General features: G+C 35.9%; 1 protein-coding gene across 1 annotated transcript in view; it reads right to left on the minus strand.

Moving 5' to 3' along the window:
* Positions 1-20,016, minus strand: part of LOC101889582 (mucin-5AC) — a 247,916-nt gene that overhangs the window by 210,322 nt on the left and 17,578 nt on the right. The window contains exon 2 of the mRNA XM_059125759.1: positions 10,034-10,064. The gene's annotated coding sequence lies outside the window, so the exon portion shown is untranslated. The remainder of the gene's footprint in view (positions 1-10,033; positions 10,065-20,016) is intronic.

The following is a 20,016-nucleotide window of genomic DNA, read 5'->3' on the forward strand; positions in this document are numbered from 1 at the left end:
TAATACACCCTCCAGAATATTTTCGCGAAAATATCCGGCATTTATTCTGATGCCATGGTCGATTGAAACGAGAGGAGAGCGACCATCGGCTGTTATGACGGCCCACACCATCACCATGACCAGCGCTTGAGTTCTGGTGGCCAACCGAAGGTGCACATTTTCAGCTGACCTCTTTGGCATATAAACACGATCATTTTGTTTCTCATCGGAGAAAACCAAATTCGGCAGTTCACCACATTCGGCCAAGCGAAGCAACTCTTTTAGCTCTTTTGAGTCTATTTTCCATATGCTGCGGTGTAAGTTTTTGTACTTTTTGGAATTTCAATGGCTTTAACCCGAGCTCATTTTCAATATTTGCCGAATAGAATATTGCGATATGTTCAGCTCACGAGCCATGCGATGCGGGTTTCGATCAAGTCGTTTTTTTGATTTTCAAACCATTTTTACTGATGTCGTTGTTTTCTTCCGTCCCCTTCCTTGACGTAGAGTTACGCTACCAGTAACCAATCAGGGTAACGTGCGATGGTACGAGACACAAAAGATTTATTCACATTTAAATGCTGGAGTTCTCTAACGATTGTCACTTGCGGTTTTCCAGCCAAATATAAAGAAATCACACTATCACGCTTGAATTCCATCACGAATAACTATTGTCTGGAAAATTCTCAAAAAAATGCTCAGCGTACGCTTGTAAAGAACATAATGAGCTGTCACTAGAATAATTTTAACAGGTGTCGAACGAGTGCCTTTAAAATGACTGCAGTTCGAAGTTGGCGGCAGTTTTTTTCCATCTCACCCTGAATATTCAATATTTTGATGATTTTAGCTAGATCTTTCAACAGAATTATCTGAATATTGGAATTTAGAGTTCTTAATAGGTAACACCTTCTCTGGCGGCAGATGTCCACGCTTTCGTATAGTCTGTATTTAATTAAAACACTTATTTAAATTATGACAGAATTTCTCCAATTATTTTTTTACATTTTCCAAGTACCTTTTAAATGGTGGAGGCTATTCAAAATTCGCCCCGGCCATACTTATCTGTTGTTTTATTGTTTAAGAACATTTTTTTATTTGATCGGAACTCTAGACATATTTACTAAAGCAACATCAGTGCCACAAACGTGTTTTTTAGAACATTTTTTTGTAACTTTTTATGAATATTTTTTTAGATTTTTAATATATTTTTTATAAATTTCTTAAGAATATTTTTTATAATTTTTTTTAGAATATTTCTTATAATTTTTTTGAAGAATATTTTTTATATTTTTTTTTTTTTTTTGGAATATTTTTTATAATTTTTTTACCATTTTTTTATAATTTTTTTTTAAATTTTTTTTTTTACAATTTTTTTTAGGAATATTTTTTACATTTTTTTTATTATTTTTACACAGGTTGCCTATCCCTGCAGATTTTAGCGATGTTTTTGAGCCATGTCTTCAAAAGACAAAAATAAAAACACACAAGACGTGTTAGTTTTGAGGAAAAACACCAAAAACAAAAACTCTATGTGTGTAGTGGTATTTGAGACACGATGGTAGGTAAAAGTAGGTTATATTTTTAGATGCAGTTAACAATTTAAACAAAAAAACTGCTGCGATGAGGGAGAGTCGAGCAGCCATTCAATATAGCCAAAAGAGAGGAGAAGGCAGTAAAGAAAAATTACATGATTTCCATGGAAATTGCAAAAAAAAAAACAAAACAAAAATTAGAAAAGTAAACCAAACCAAAAAATCCAATATTTTAAACTTTCAAGCCGAGGAAAGAAAACTAAAAAAATTTTGGTATTTCTGGTGAAAAAGGCAAAACCCAGAATAGAAAAAAAATACTTGGCAAATAAATTTGCTGTTATTACACTTAAGTGGCTACCTTTCTTTAAAGAAAACGGGAAGTGGTCATAGTTGGGGAGGCAGGCAGAGGTCAGTCAGACCAAGAGATAGAATTGTCTGACCTAGAAAGTCAAGACCAAGATCAAACTAATACAAAAATGCCAAACAAACAAACACTAGAGACAGTTGGAGTCATTGTCTACTTTGGAGGAAATGGCAATTTTATGGCCAACCCAAATGCAAATGAAATCAAAGGAAAATAAAGCTGCTGGCTGGTTGGTTGGATGATTGCTTGCCAAGCTCCACAATAAAAATCAACAACATCCGGAGTTGAAGAAATCTAGCAGAGGAAAAATAAATAAAACAAAAATAGCAAAATGGAAAACATATTCTACAACATACATCTTAAGTTGGCAAATAACCCAACTCCACGACGATATGTGCGAGATTTGAAGACAAACGGATCATATTTCACATTTTTTAAAAGTTAAAATTATTACACGATGGCGTTGGCCGGCATGTCCATTTTTGCTCCTGAAAAAATAGCGGAAATAACATCAAATTTTAGATTAAGTTAAGTTGTGTTCGAATTGGTCACCATTGGCACGCATTAAGGCCTTCAAACGGCCAAAGAAACCGTCACACGCTGCGGTATTTTGGTCCATTCGCGGCAAAGCGCTTGTTTGAGGGGTCGACTATTTGGTATTTTATAGTGCCAACGTGGCTTTCCAAAATACTCCAGAACTAACAATCCAACGGATTGGTATCCGGACATTTTGGTGACCATTGTGCGCTGAAAATGTGCGCTGATGAGCCTCATTTTTTTACCAGTCCTGAGTCCTGTTGGAATTTCCAAGGTATGCAGCCTAAATGTTTGCGTGCCCAAGGCTTTAATAAAACCTCCAGAATATTTTCGCAATAATATTTGGAATTTATTCTTATGCCACGGTCGATTAATACGAGCGGAGAGCGATCATCGGCTGTTATGGCGGCCCACACCATCACAATGGCCGGCGCTTGAGTTCTGGTGGCCAACCGAAGGTGCACATTTTCAACTGACCTCTTTGGCTAGTAAACGTGATCACTTTGTTTGTTTACAAACTGCTGGACAACTGTGGCGAATGTTTTCTCATCGGAGAAACCACATTCGGCAGTTCACCACTTGCGGCCAAGCGGAGCAATTCTTTACCTCTTTTGAGTCTATTTTCTTTCTGTTGCGGTGTAAGTTTTGGCGCTTTTTGGAATTTCAAAGGCTTACCCCGAGCTCATTTTTCAATATTTGCCGAATGGAATATTGCGATATGTTCAGCTCACGAGCCATTTTTCGGTCACTGCGACTTTTCGAATCATTTATGCTGATGTTGCTGTTTTCTTCTCCTTGGAATGCTCTAACGATAGCCACTTGTGGTTTACCAGCCAAATATAAAGAAATTACACTATCACGCTTGAATTCCATCACGAATAACTTGTTTTCTGGAAAATTCTCACCGCAATGCTTTTGTACGCTTGTAAACAATATAATGAGCTGTCACTGGAATAATTTTAACAGCTGTCGGACGAGTGGTTTAGAAATGAATGAAAAGTCTGAAGTTGGTTGCAGTTTTTTTCATCTCACCCTGTATATGAACACCCTTTGGAGCTGATGAAACGGATTTTTTTGCAAATATTTTTAAGGGAGTTTAAGGGCAACAATTCCCAATTTTTCAAAATTTTTGAATCAGCTTCACTTCAAGAAAAGTCCCACATCTCTTTCTTTCTACCAAAATCCAATAACAAAAACCCGCCAACTTTATTATGTCTCCTAAAACAGATTTCTCTCCTCAACTTTATTGCATTTTTGGCCAAGCCATAGTAAATGTTGGCCATAAATGTTGACATTGTCCTGGGTTCTGTGACCCCCCACAGAAAAGTTAAATAAAAACAACATCACGTCGTCTCAGACAAATATGTTTTGTGTAATTCCTCTTCCTATTTTTATTCAATCATCGTCCGATATTAGGTCAGTAAAAAGCCCCCAAAAGGTCTACCATAAAATTTCCCAACAATATTTACCAAATTGTTTCGAAGAAGACAGCAAAATAAATGCAATATTGAAACAGAACCGATTTGGGCAAAAGAAGACGGCAACAAAAAAAATTGTATCATAAACTGTTTATATTTCCTTTTTGGCTGGATGGATGGCTGGCTGGCTGGCTAGAGCTGTTGCCACAATATGTCTTCTAAGGGGGGTTATTCGAAACAAATGGAACGTAATGGCTTTAGATGATGGCAAGACATAACAGAATTTTTTTTGTTGCCCTTTTCAATGATTATTCATGAGAATGAGAATCATGATGAAGACCAAGACGAAGATGATGCTGTTATAAAATGTAAAAATAATTTGGATATTAGGGAAGGTTGGGAGACAAAGATGTTAGAAGGCAATGATCTCCATTACTATGTCATCAGCATAAAATTTAATGGAAATTGAAATTATATTGCCAATATTGAGGCGTTTTGTAAAATGGATTTGTGTTAAATTAAGGAGCCCTGAACTTCGACCCACCCCAAGGTGCCAAATTAACCAAAAGTGTTTTTTTTTTTTCTGTTTCAATTTCATTCCCTTCTGACCCCACAAAAAAATACAAAAACAAAATTGAAAAATAAATTCGTGATTTATTTAAATCTGGTTTACACAAAGATTGTTTGTTGCTACGAAATTTGTTTCGTTTTCGTTGTTGTTGTAAAAATATTTTTTTAAATTGATTTGAATGTCAGGCTTGAACTGCAAATAATGCAAAAACGTGTTGTTTGGAAGGTTTTATTTTTTTTCTTAAACATTTTTTGAGAACTTGGAGATTGTTTTCTATTGACAAGGGCTCAACTACATTTTCCATAGCTCGGAAAATTTTAAAGAAAAATTTTCCTAGTGGCATGGATACTCGTAAATATTTGAGATATTTACGATATTTACAATCAAAGGCTCTATAGAGGATTTATAGAAATATATTTTAAGGCATTGCGTTTTTAGACTCTAGGTCAATTTGGACCAAATCCGTTTCAAAACATTTGGAGTCGATCCAGCTATGTCCGTCCGTCTGCCTGGCTGGAAGGTGCGCACGACAACTCTTGAAGGGAGTACATCGTAATATTATTACCAAACTTAGAACGAGTTCGGAGATGGACAATATCAGACCACTCCTTCTGGTACACCTCACAATAGGTTCAATTTTTCCAAAAAAAAAAAAAAAAAATCTACTGCACAGAAATAGAAAGGATAGTCCGATTTTGCTCCAACTTTGCAAATCTTGGTATTTCCAGCAGTGCTAGGTCAGGTGCGCAAATGGAAAATATATGGACCTCTTCATCAAGTATCTCCCCCACAAAGGGTTGCAACTTTGAATTATTATAAATCTTATAAAATGTGATGTAAGATTCCGATTGTCTTGAAATTACACACATCACAATATTTTAATTAACCCAAGGTCTGGTGTGACGATGGAATATATCGGCCCACTCCTTCTGGTATCTCCCCCATAAAGGTTTAAAATTGTAAATCTCCATGAAGCCCATAAAACGCGGTATTAAATTCCGATTCCATTCACACTTGTTACATCTCAATATTTCCATCAACCCAAGATCTGTTATAAAGATGATAGAGATCGGGCCATTACTTGGGGTACCTCCCCCTCATAAGATTCAAGATTTTGAAAAACAAAACGCTCAAAAAATCGAAATAAGCATCCGATTCTCTTCAAATTTCACACATCTTAATGTCTTTACTAACACAAGATATGCTGTGAAGATGGGATTTGTCGTTTCGCTCTTTCCGGTACCTCCCCCATTACAGGGATCAAATTGTTGAATATCCCTGAAGCTCATAAAACGCGAAATTAAAATTCGATTCCATGGCGCATCTCAATATTTCCATCAACACAAAATCTGTTACAAAAATGGTAGAGATCGGACCATTCCTTGTGGTACCCTCCCCACAAAGGGTCGAAGTTTTGAATAACCAAAACGTTCATAAAACCCGGATTAAGCACCAGGTTCTCTTCTTATTTCACACATCCCATTATTTCTACTAGCACAAACTCTGTTGTGAAGATGGAATATATCGGTCCACTCCTTCTGGTACCTACCCCACAAAGGTCAAAATTGTGAATATACATGAAGCTCATTAAACGCGGAATTAACATCCGATTCCATTCAGACTTGGTACATCTCAATATTTCTATCAACACAAGATCTGTTATAAAGATGATAGAGATCGGGCCATTACTTGGGGTACCTCCCCCACATAAGGTTCAAGATTTTGAAAAACAAACGCACAAAGAAATCGAAAAAGGCATCCGATTCTCTTCAAATTCCACACATCGTAATGTCTTTACTAAAACAAGATATGCTGTGAAGATGGGATATGTCAGTCCGATCCTTCCGGTACCTCCCCCATTAAAAGGATCAAATTGTTGAATATCCCTGAGGCTCATAAAACGCGAGATTAAAATTCGATTCCATGGCGCATCTCAATATTTCCATCAACACAAAATCTGTTACAAAAATGGTAGAGATCGGACCATTCCTTGTGGTACCCTCCCCACAAAGGGTCGAAGTTTTGAATAACCAAAACGTTCATAAATGATGATATATATCTGCGAACCGCTTCTGGTACCTCACCCACCATGGGTCACAATTTTCAATAATTTTGAGCGATATAATTATTCAAAATGTTGACTCGTTAGGGGCGAGGTACGGATCGATATATGTCATCTTCGCGCCAGATCTTTTGTTGGAAAAAATATTGAGATGTGTAAAATTTTGAAGAGAATCGGATAGATTTTTCGCAATTTATGAGAGTTATAATTATTCAAAAATATTGATTTATTGTAAGGGAGGTACCAGAAGAGTGGACAGAAATCTGCCATCTTCACAACAGACCATCTTAACTCATGTAAAAGCATTGGAATATGTAAAGTTTAGAATGCATCGAATGCTTATAACACATTTTACGGGCTATTTGGTCATTGTAGATTTTAATCACTTTGTGGAGGAGGTACTAGAAAGAGTGGAGCGATATCTACCATTTCCAAACAACATCTTGTGGTATTTAAAGTATTCGAATATGCGACATTTGAATAGAATTAAATGGTCAGTCAGAAGGAGTGTTCCGAAGATCGGGACTTTATTTCACATTTTATAGGAGTTACAATTTTTTTTTTAAATGTTACCCTTTGTGGGGTAGCTATTCGATGGAGTTGGCCGATATTGTCCACTTTTACACTGATAAAAGTATCAGGATTTCTAACGTTTGCACAAAATGGGATGATCCTTTTTTTGTTCTAAATTAACAAACCTCCACTTCAAATTAAAAAATTTCCCCTATTCCCCTAAATAATCGCATTTTGTTGAATTACAGGTGTTAATTTGTCAAGACTATTTAATTAAGACATCTGACAACAACGAAAGGCAACAAGGGTGAAAAGTGCAAACAAACATTAAAGGTTATTCGAAGAGACCGCATTGTATTTTCTCTTCTTCGTCACCTCACAACCTTTTGATTACACGCACTTGTTCCTTTTCTTTAAAAAATAAACAAATTTCTAAGAAATTTTCCTTTAATAGAAAGATAGAAAAAACAAAACGGAAAACATGAAGATAAACAGAAAAGGTGACAGACCTCCGTTTGTAATGTCAACAAACTTTTTTATCTTTTCTTTTTGGTTGAACTATTTTTTAATTAGCCAGCCAGTAAAAAGCTGCGGAAGAAACTCAAGAGGGCATGGAAGAGGTTGGTTTACTGTAAATTGTTTACTTGGGATGGGAAGGGGGTGTGGGTCAAAAAAATGCCAAGGTTGACTGCTGCAAAGGTCGACGGCAAAGATGATTTCTGGAGTTGATTTCTTTTTTGAACCGTTGTTCAAGAGGCAGGCGGTTCTAGAAATCAACAAGTTAAAAAGCAGTAAGTTCGTCCGGGCCGAACTTTTAATACCCTCCAACATTTGGAACGAATTTCGCAAATCTCAAAAACAATAAAATCCGTTAAAAATTCTGTTAAAATCTTAAAAATGCCGAATGTAGCTGTTTTAGGGTCTATACGACAGCATGAACCTGCGTAGGTAACATTTGTCATAAGCCATTACAATATTCAAATGCGAAACTTAAAAAAAAAACGGTTATAATGTCGATAAAATCAAAATACCGAATATCGGGAGGTACCGTTATATGGAGGCTATACGAAGACGTGGACCTGCACAGACAATTTTCTGTCTTAGGCTGTAGTATCCATTACGAATTTCAAAATATCAAATTTGAAACTATTCCAGTGAATAATGTCGCTAAAATCATCACAATACCGAATATCGGGAGGTACCGTTATATGGGGGCTATACCAAAACGTGGACCTATATGGCTCATTTTCAATACCAAAAGTCCTGCAGACATAACATACATGTGAGCAAAATTGTATCAATCTACTTAAATTCGTTCGGAAGCTAGAGTGATTTCCACAGGCGGACAGATTTGTGAATTCTTAATATTTGGCTGGAAAACCACAAGTGGCCATCGTTAGGGCACTCCAGCATTTAAATGTGAATAAATCTTTTGTGTCTCATACCATCGCTCGTTAGCGTGATTGGGGACTGGTAGCGTAGCCCGACGTCAAGGAAGTGGGCAGAAAAAACAGCAACAGCAACATCAGCAGAAATGGTTCGAAAAGTAAAGAAGCGACTTGATCGAAACCCGCGTCGCAGAGGCCGAAAAATGGCTGGTGAGCTGAACATATCGCAATATTCCATTCGGCAAATATTGAAAAATGAGCTGGGGGTAAAGCAATTGAAATTCCAAAAAGTGCAAGAACTTACACCGCAACAGAAAGACACCGCAATAGACTCAAAAGAGCTAACGAGTTGCTTCGCTTGGCCGAAAGTGGTAAACTGCCGAATTTGGTTTTCTCCGATGAGAAAACATTCTTGGTCCATCAGTTTGCAAACAAACAAAATGATCGTGTTTACTTGCCAAAGAGGTCAGCTGAAAATGTGCACCTTCGGTTGGCCACCAGAACTCAAGTGCCGGCCATGGTGATGGTGTGTTGCCGCCATAATAGCCGATGGTCGCTCTATGCTCGTATTAATCGACCGTGGCATCGGAATAAATGCCGATTATTATCTCGAAAATATTCTGGAGGGTGTATTAAAGCCTTGGGCATGCAAACATTTTGGCCACAGACTTTGGACATCCCAACAGGACTCAGCACCATCGCACTCAGCACGCGCCACCCAAAAATGGTTACAAAATGAGGTTCCTCGCTTCATTTCCAGTGCAAAATGGGCACCAAAATCTCCGGATATCAATCCGTTGGAATATTGTGTCTGGAGTATTTCGGTAAGCAAGGTTGGCACTAAAAAATACCAAAGTGTCAATAACCTCTAGCAAGCGCTTCGCCGGGAATGGGCCAAAAAATAAAAAAAACGCAGAGCAACATTCGTTCAGCGTGTGACCGTTTCATTGGCCGTTTGAAGGCCATAATTCGTGCCAAAGGTGATCAATTCGAACAAATCTAAACTTATTCTAAAATTTGATATTATTTCCGAATTTTCTTGCTTTCATTCAATAAAATTCAATTTAATAAAAAAAATGTACAATTTATGGCGTTTGACTTTGTTGCAGTTTTTTTTATCTCACCCTGTATATATATAAATATTAATAAAAAAACTCCAGTATAGTGCCTTTAGAGTTATCCCAAAAATATTTTCAAAAATCTACGATTGTTGCTTAAAAATTTTAGCCAAGAAATCGTGGATAAGGACTTCTGTAAATACATGACTAATTTTTTTTATCAAAAACTTAAGGCGGTATCTCTGAGACAACTTAACGGTCTTAGTAAAGAAAAATCCTGGATTTTAGCTTCAAAAATTGTCGGAAAAATACCCCAATCGGTTCTATAAAAAAAAATTACAAATCCGAAATAGTAGTCAACTGTTTCTAAAAATTCCTAAAAATGCAGGATTATGGCTCTGTTGGCCCGCCTTCAGATTTCAAAATTTTGGGATAACTCTTTTACCATTTTCTCTTTACCACTGACGCCTCTCTCTCTCACTCTTATTTTATTTTCAACTCTCGCATCCAAATATTTCCTGTAATAGGAAACCATTTCAAATGTCTGACATCGAATGTGCCCCAGCACATCTTCAAAAAAAAAAAAAACGCAAACTTATGTAATGACATACCTGACAATAAAGACGAAACGGGATCATATACCTGAAAAGAAAAGCAAGAAGAGAAAAAATAAAGAAAATTAATTTATTAAATTAACAAAACCAAAAAGAAAAGAAGAAATAAAAGACAAAGCGTTTTAAAAGTTTTTTTTTTTATTCAAATCCAATGGCATAACAAACACATAAACGACAAAAGGAAAATGCTCAGAAGCCAACGAAGAAGAAAATAAAGAGGAAAATCGGAAAATCGCATAATACCTAAAGAAGAAATCACAAATACATATCACATGAATCTCTGCTAAATAGGGTGTAAAGTTGTGTAAAGAGAGATGTATGTAAAGCAATGTAAATGACCAGCTAGCATTCGCTGCAGAGCTCACACCATAACACTTTTCTTCTACTGCTGCTTGTTCATGGAAAATAAAATTTTCTTTAGTTTGAAATAAAGAAAATATGGTTGGCCAAAGACCCTCCGCTCTCACATTAAATGTGTACTTGAAAAAAGGGGGAAAAAGGTGGCAAGTGTGAACATTTCCAGGAAAATAATGCATCGCTGAAGACGATGATGGAAATTCGTAAATTTTATGGACAAATTTCACCAGAAAAGTATTTTTTACTGTCAGCTATTTTTAAATCACATTAAAAGCGGAATATATCGGAAAGATTTTTTTAAAAAAACTGAATTTTAAAAATTAGAGGCGGCATCGTAAGCTTAAAAAAATCAAATTTCAGAACTTGTGATAATTACCGCAAAGGTTCCTCAAAAATTAACTTCAATACCCTAGACAACAACTCCAAAGGTTTTTAAAAAAATATTACTAAAAACTCCAAGACTGGACCTCTGATCCTCCCGCAAAGAAATTTACGAAAGGGTTATCTGAAGCTGACTTAACAAGTTAAAAGTATCAGTCAGGTTTGCCTGCATATGTATACCCTCAGGCAATGTACGATTATTTAAATATATATTGACTTCTGTTATGATTATTTAAATTGTTGACCCTCTATGGAGTAGGTTCCGAAGGAATGAGCCAATATTGTCCCTTTGATATAAATATTTCGACGTGCCAAGTGTGGAGTAAATCGACTTCTTCCTTCACTTTATATAAGATATGTGATAATTTTAAGAAAATTTTGAAATGTGCGTGATGTACCAGACATAGTGGGCCGAAGTATTCCATTTTCACACATCATCTAATACAGAAAAAAACCAGTAAAGAAAGTCTTAAAGTCGGGCTGGGCCGACTTTATGATACCCTACACCACTTTGCTAATTTTGTAGAGCTCCACATAACCATTATAAGATTTTATGGGAGAATTTGATCATACACGCTATGATTATAATTGTAATTTAAAGTTCAAAGGACTAAATATGCCGAAACATTTGTATCTTTTAAATTCGGAATTGTATTGTCCATTTGGTGCACAATTAATTTGAAATCGGATAAAGATATATATGGGAGCTATATCCAAATCTGAACCGATCTCGATAAAATTTGGCAAAGATATTTCTGAGCTGTATTTGATATATTTCCCTGAATATCGGTGTTACGGAGTGCATGTTACAAATATGACAAATCGGATGAACAGTATATATGGGACCTATAGCTATATCTGAACCGATCTTCACCAAATTTGACATACTAGCTTCTAGACTCAATTCGGTCTTAAGTGCCAAATTCCATCCCATTTGGACAAATATTAGACGTTTGGTGCACAATAAATGGTAAATCGGACGAAGTTATATATGGGAGCTATATCCAAATCTGAACCGATCTCGATAAAATTTAGCAAATGTATTTCTGAGCTGTATTTGATATATTTCCCCAAATATTGTTGTCGCAGAGTGCATATTATGGCGGCGGTGGACAAAAATAACAAATCGGATGAACAATATATATGGGAGCTATAGCTATATCTGAACCGATTTCGATCAAACTTGGCATACATATTTTCAGGCCTAATTTGGGTGTATATGTAAAATTTCATACAATTCGGGCTGATATTACACGTTTGGTGCACAATAAAAGGCAAATCGGACGAAGATATATATGGGAGCTATATCTAAATTTTGACCGATTATCTCCAATTTCAATAGGGTTCGTCCTTGGGCCAAACAAAAGATCTGTGCAAAATTTCATCTGGATCGGGCAATAAATGCGACCTGTACTTTGTTTACAAAAATACATGGACAGACGGACAGACGGACGGACGGACGGACATGCATAAATCGACTCAGAATGTGATTCTATGCAGATCATCAAAAGGAACTATGGGTCTAACTCGTTTCCTTCTGCCTGTTACAAACAAATGCACAAAGACATAATACCCTGACCACCTTGTGGTGTAGGGTATAAATACTGGTATCGGAAAAATTACAAGAAATTCGAATATTTATATCCAATTGTAGGGGAGTTCATAATTTTGGAAAATTGCATATTCATCTCAGGTTTCTGGATGGGAAAAATATTTAGATATAGCAAGTCGAAAAGAATCGCTGACTTGTTTCGCAAGTTATGACAGATATAAGTATTACAAATTGTGACCCTTTGTGGGTGAGGTAGAAGGGGTTGGCAGATATATTTCATCTTCACAACAGATTTTTCGTTACCAAAAATGTTTGGATGTGTAAAACTTGAAGAGAGTCGGATGCTTTCTTTGAGCGTTTTGTTTTTCAAAAATCTTGAACTCTATGTGAGGGAGGTAACAGATCTTGTGTGGATGGAAATATTGAGATATAGCTAAACTGAAAGGAATCGGATCTTAATTTCGATTTTTATGAGCTTCAAGGATATTCAAAATGTTGGGCCTTTTGTTTTGGGGGTTCGAAAATGAGTGGACCATTATATCCCATCTTCACATCAAATCTATTGTTAGTAGAAATAATAGGATTACGATTTGCAAAGTTAGAACAAAATCGGATTATCCTTTCACGGTGCAGTAAAATATTTTCTTTGAGAATTTTGACCTTTTGTGGGGTAGGTACCAGAGGAAGTCCGATGACCGATATTACCCAGCTCCGAACTCGATCTAAGTTTGATAATATTATTACGATCGGATGCTCCCTTCGAGAGTTATCATGCGCACCAGCCAGACAGACAGATGGTCGGACGGACATAGCTAGATCGACCCCAAATGTCCTGAAACGGATCTGGTCCAAAGAGGCATGGGGTCTAAACTATTATTTCGATGGGGCAAGTTTTGGTCGTAACAACTCATATATACCCTCTACGGATTCTCACTCCGAATTTTATGAGCCTTTCGGTTATTCGAAATTTGAACTCTGTTGTGGGGGAGAAATCAAAAAGAGTCGCCGAATATTTTCCATCCTCATACAAGAGTTGGTTAAAATATTGGAATATGCGAAATTTGAAAATAATCATTCACATTTTATAAACATTATGATTATTCAACATTTTGACCTCACCATGGAGGAGTGGGATGATATTGTCCATTTTCGCCCCGATTTGCACAACATCGAATGATCACTTTTTGTTCTACGAGGTAAAGTTTTTTCTAAGAGAATTCTTACCTTTGCTGGGGAATATATTAGAGGGAGTGGACCGATATTGTGCCTCTCCGAATTCGATTTATAATAATATTACGATGTAACATATTTGGACAAAATCGAATGCTCTCTTTGAGTTACCTGAGAGACGGACAGACACTCCTAGATCGACTCTATAAGCCCTGAAAGGTATTTGGACCTGGGGTTTAAGAGCGCAATTTCGATGAAACATCCTTAAGCCGTATCAAATTATACTTACCCTTTGGCTAAGGATATGAAAATGAGAAGATTTAAGTTCCAATTTCAAGGGATTTAAAAAATCCTGGATTAAAGATCAAATTTTTAAATATTTAAAAAAAATCACGGTCATAGAAAAGCTTCAAAATCGCTTTTTCGAAACTACACCATCATATTTATTCTTCCACAAGTAAAAAAGAAGCAGAATTCGGCCAGTCCGAACTTTTAAAACCCTCCACCATTTTGAAGGATCTTAAAAAAAATTCCAAAAAAAATCCGCCGAAAAAGTACCACTTAAATAAAAATCGTTATATGAAAATTTGAAACAATTCCGTTGAATAATGTCGCTGAATATCGCAGTTTTATGGGGGCTATACCATATCGTGGAGCTATATTGGTAATTCTCTTCCAGGGGGTAAACTACGTAAAAGAAATTTTTAAAATTTAAAAGATATTAAAAATAAAATACACCTTCTTCTATAAACTTCAAAAACTATTTTTTCAAACCCTTCATCGGTTTCGAAGCACAGTTTTTAATTCAAAAATATTCCAAAAAAATCCCCAAAAAAGTAGAACAAATATTTCCGATTGAAGATTACCCAATTCCTTGAAAATTCCATTGATAAAAAAATTAAATATAAAATTTCCCAACATTTTTTTTTGATGTCTTAGGTGGTGGTCGGTCGGTCGGTCGGTCGGTCGGTCGATCGCTCGTATGCAATTGATAAGCAACGCGATTTTAAGGAAATACAATTCATATTAGGAAGTGGTAAAACAAAAATTGATTTCTGTTTTTATTTTTCTTTTCAGCGTGTTTCTTTTGTTTTTTGTTTTTTTTTTTATCATTTTAACAGCTCTACCCATTAAACCAGGTAAATCGTCGACGTCATTAACCACATATGGCGCGCTAAATAGCTTAACACTCACGCTGTCTGAAAAGCAAATCGAACAGCCATTTTATCTTATCGCAAAGAGAATCGAGTCCAATGCTGATTGCAACCAGCGGGAACTACTCGCTAAAGCATCGAGAATGTCGGGAGCGTGTTTAGTGGGACAGGTTTTAGATTTTCCGTGATTACATCTTTTTCTAGTTTTTCTTCTTCTTCTTCTTTGGTGTTGGTGGTGGGAATTGATAAAAATGTTACAATCGATAATTAATCGTTTTAAAGTAGATTTATGGCAGTGCCATAGAAGAGATTTCCTCATCAAAGCATTTTGACCATATGTCAAAAAATAGTTATACAATTTAAATTTTTTGGTCTTAATGGGAGTGCTAGAAATATGTCGGTAATTAGGGGAAATAAATTGGCTAAAGCATACACAAAGTGAAAGGGGAAAAGTTTAATCGAAAAAAATGCTGAATGCTAAATAAAATCAAGCTCAAAAGTATCAGTCGGTTTTGCCGACAGATGTATACCCTCCGTAGCCAATGTTCCATTATTTAATATATATTTTTTGACTTCTGCTATGATTATTGACTCTCTATGACGCAGGTTCCGAGGGAATGGGCCAATGTTTTTCATTTCGTATCGGACCTAAATAAATATGAGATAAATATGCCAATATGCCAGGTTTGGACTATATTCGCTACTTCCTTCACTTTACATGAGATATGTAATAACTTTTAGAAAATATTAAAATGTGCGTGAGGTACCGGATATAGTCGACCGAAGTATTCCATTTTCATACTTCGTCTAACACAGATTAAAATATTGACATGGGCCAATTTTATGCGAAATCGTAAATTCTTCATTCTTGTTTTTTGACAGAAAAAAAAAATTGAAAATTGTGATCCTTTGTGGGCCAGAAGTGGTTTGCAGATATATATCATCTTTACAACAAATATTGTGTCAGCAAAAATGTTTGTATGTGTGAAATTTGAAGAGAGTTGGATGCTTATTTCGGATTTTATAATTGCTTTGGTTATTCAAAACTTTGACCTTTTGTGGGGAAGGTACCAAAAGGAATGGTCCGATCTCTACCACCTTTATGACAGATCTTGTTTTGATGGAAATATTGAAATGTGTCAATCCTGAATGGAATCGAATGTTAATTTCGCGTCTTATGAGCTTCATGGATGTTAAAAATTTGGACCCTTTGTGAGATTCTAAAGTTGACCCTTTGTGGAAGGTACCAAAAAGTAGTAAGAGAAACATCAAGATGTGTGAAATTTGAATAGAATCGGATGTTAATTTGGGATTTTATGATCGTTTTGGTTATTCAAAACTTTGTCCCTTTGTGGGAAAGGTACCAGAAGAAATGGTCCGATCGCTACCATTTTTATAACAGATCTTGTGTTGATGGAAATATTGAAATGTGCCAATCCTGATCCTGGAATCGGATGTTAGTTTCGCGTTATATGAGCTTCATGGATATTCAAAATTTGACCCTTTGTGGGGAGGTACCAAAAGGTGTGGACCGATATATCCCATCTTCACAGCAGATCTTGTGTTAGTAGAAATAATGGGAGGTGTAAAATATACAAAGAATCGAATTCTTATTTCGGATTTTATAATCGTTTTGGTTATTTGAAACTTTGACCCTTTGTGGGGGAGGGACCAGATCAAATGGTCCGATCACTACCATCTTTATAACATATCTTGTGTTGATGGAAATATTGAGATGTACCAAGTCTGAATGGAATCTGATGATAATTTCACGTTTTATGACCTTCATGGATATTCAAAACTTTGTCCCTTTGTGGGGAAGGTACCATAAGAACAGGCCCGATCTCTTGCATTTTTATAACAGATCTTGTGTTGATGGAAATATTGAGATGTGCCAAGTCTGAATGGATTCGAATGTTAATTTCCCGTTTTTAGAGCGTCATGGATATTCAAAATTCTCTAGCCATATTTTTGGTGATAGGACAATTTTTGCAGAGGAAATATTTCTACTTAAGGACTGTTCATAGTACTGATATCAGAGTAAAATACTACAATATTTCAAACTAATCACCAATCGGTTTTGAGATAGGAATTTATGGTATTTAGAAGACGGAAGGAAGAGCTGCTGCTTTAATCTTATTTCTCTAGCTATTAAAATGGGAGGGGGCTGTTTAAATTGTCCATCTCTCTCCTTTTGAAGAAAAAACAAGTAAAAAAGCTGTAAGTTCGGCCGGGCCGAACTTTGAATACCCTCCACCATTTGGTACAAATTTGGCAATTTTCAAAAAAAAAAAAATGAAATCCTTTAAAAATTCTGTTAAAATCCTAAAAATACCGAATTTAGCCGTATATTAGGGTCTGTACGACGACGTTACGAAATTCAAATACCAAATTTGAAATAGTTCCGGTAAATAATGTCATCCAAATACCGCATATCGGGAGGTACAGTTATATGGGGGCTATACGAGGACGTGGACCTGCATAGACAATTTTCTGTCATAGGCTGTAGCATTCATTACGAGCTTCAAATACTAAATGTGAAATAGTTCCGGTAAATAATGACGCTAAAATCATCAAAATACCGAATATAAGGGATACCGTTATATGGGGGCTATACGAAGACGTGGACCTACATGGCCCATTTTCTCTTTTGTACTGTAGTATATATTACGAACTTCAAATACCAAATTTGAAACAATTCCGGCAAATAATGTCGCTAAAATCATCCAAATACCGAATATCGGGAGGTACAGTTATATGGGGGCTATACAAAGACGTGGACCTACATGGCCCATTTTCAATAGCAAAAGTCCTGCAGACATAATACACATTTGAGTAAAATTTTATCAAGCTAGAGTGATATCCACAGACGGATAGACGGACGGACAGTACTAAATCGACATAAAATTATATACTGATCAAGAATATATATACTTTGTGGGGTCCATAAATGGGTCTAAAATGTGTTACAAACGAAATGACAAACTTAATATACCCTCCATACTATGGTGGAGGGTATAAAAAATAGTTGTGAGGGACTTTATTTCAGACGAAGCAGTCTGAAGCACCATTATTTGTAGGAAAGAAGAAAAAAAAGGACAACATTTCGAAAAAAATCCCAGTCGGTTTAAAACAGGAGTATTTCGAAGATTTTTTCTATCTGGCCAATAGCATAGGTTGCTCTCAATATGGCAGCGAATTCTCCACCGTTGTCCCTCTCTCTATCTCTGCTTTTGAAGGAAAAAAATCAAACTAATTTGTATTTGTCTTATCTGTTTTTTGTTTCACCTCGTGGTTGATTGCGGTCATATCGTATCGAATCGTATCGTATTATTTCTAAATACTATTGTATTTCATTTTGGCTTAAACGTTCTCAAAGCACACAGACACAGAGATAGATACCAGCCATCTCTAAGTAAACATGGCTAATTGTTGTAAACAAAAGTAAATAGAACATCGAACAACGAATAGCGATTGTGAGGTAGGGTGAAGTGGAGTGGGTGAATGGGTTTCGCAATGCCGTTTGTTATCTCGAATGAAACAATAACAGCAACAAATCTGATTTAAAAATAAATCGAATTTCAGCGCCAAAAGCAGCATTTGTGGTTATCTTACTTGCATAACCCACAATAATGTCTGTGATATGTTTTTAACGCCCCCTTTTTTTCGATGTGCAGTAACAGCAGCAGCAAAAAAATAAATAAATTTGGAAACATTGTAATTTGAATAAACAATTTTGAAACGGAAAGTAGCCAAATGTTGACGACTTGAGAGATTTATATGTAATTTAATAAAAATGGATTGTTTTACTGTAATGTTTTTTCATAATTTCAAATTGGCAATTAATATGTTTAATTTTTAATGCAGGTAAAACAGAATTTTTTTTTTGAGGATTTAAAAAAAAACAATTTTTTAATACTCAGCCATATGCCTGAAGAGGATATATATAATTTGATACGTCCAAGGTATGTGCCTCATCGAAAATCAGACCATATGCGTTTCAGGACATTTGGAGTTGGAGTGTCTTTCTATCTGGCAGACTGGCACACAATATAACTCTCGAAGAGCGTATCCGATTTGGTGCAAACTTGGAACATCATAATATTTTTACCAACATTAGATCGAGTTCATAGATGAACCATATCATCATCCCAATCCTAATGGTACCTCCCACACCAAATGTCAACATTTTCATAGAAAAAAATTTACCTTATAGCAGAAAAAGGCATCTTTTGAAAACTTAACAAATCCTAATATTTTTTATCAGTGCTAGGTAGAGTGCGAAAAACGACAATATCGGTCCACTCCATTAAGCACCTTATCCAAAAATGATCTACATTTAAATAATAACAACTTTTAATAATATGTGAAATTGGAGTCAAATTTTCTTTAACTTTCACACATCTTTATATATTTATCAACACACCATCTGGTGTGAAGATGGGATGTATCGGCTCTTTCCCTCTGGTACCTACCATAGAAAGGGGTAAAAATTTTGAATAACCATGAAGCTCATAAAATGCCAAAGAAACATCCGATTCTTTTCAAACACGGCACATCCCAAAATTTCAAGCAACAAAAAATCTGGTGTGAGAATGGAATATATAGGACCACTCGCTCTGGTACCTCCCAGACAAAAATGTTAAAATTTTGAATAACCAAAACTCTCATAAAATGCGAAATAATCATCCGATTAATTTTAAACTTCACTCTTTCCAATAGTTCTTCTTACACAACATCTGTTGTGAAGATGGTGAAAAGCGGGCCACTCCTTCCGGTACCTCCCCCACAAAAGGGTCAAAATTTTCAATAACCAATAATCGCAAAAAATGCGAAAAAAAAGTATCCGATTATTTTCAGATTTCATATATTCCAATATTTCTACAAAAACACGATCTGGCGTAAAGGTGGGATATATCGGTCCACTCCATCCGGTACCTCCCCCACAATGGGTCAACATTTTTGAATAATTGTAATTCTCATAAAATGCGAAAAAAAGTATCCGATTTATTTCAAACTCGGCTTATTCCAAAATTTCTATCAACAAACGTTCTGGTGTAAAGATGGGATATATTGCACCACTCTTCCTGGTACCTCCCCCGCCCAGCGGATCAACATGTTTGATTGTAATTCTCATAAAATGCGAAAAAAAAGTATCCGATTCTTTTCAGATTTCACACATCCCAATATTTCTACCAAAACAAAATCTTGTGGGAAGATGGTAGATATCGGCCCACTTCTTCAGGTACCTCCCGCACAACCGGTCAACATTTTGAATAGCCAAAACTCTCATAAGAAGCGAATAAAGTATCCGATTCTCTTCAGATTTCTCGCATTCCAATATTTTTATTAACACGCAATCTGGT

Source organism: Musca domestica, unplaced genomic scaffold (genome assembly GCF_030504385.1).
Source record: "Musca domestica strain aabys unplaced genomic scaffold, Musca_domestica.polishedcontigs.V.1.1 35, whole genome shotgun sequence".
In the NCBI taxonomy this organism is placed as follows: domain Eukaryota; kingdom Metazoa; phylum Arthropoda; class Insecta; order Diptera; family Muscidae; genus Musca; species Musca domestica.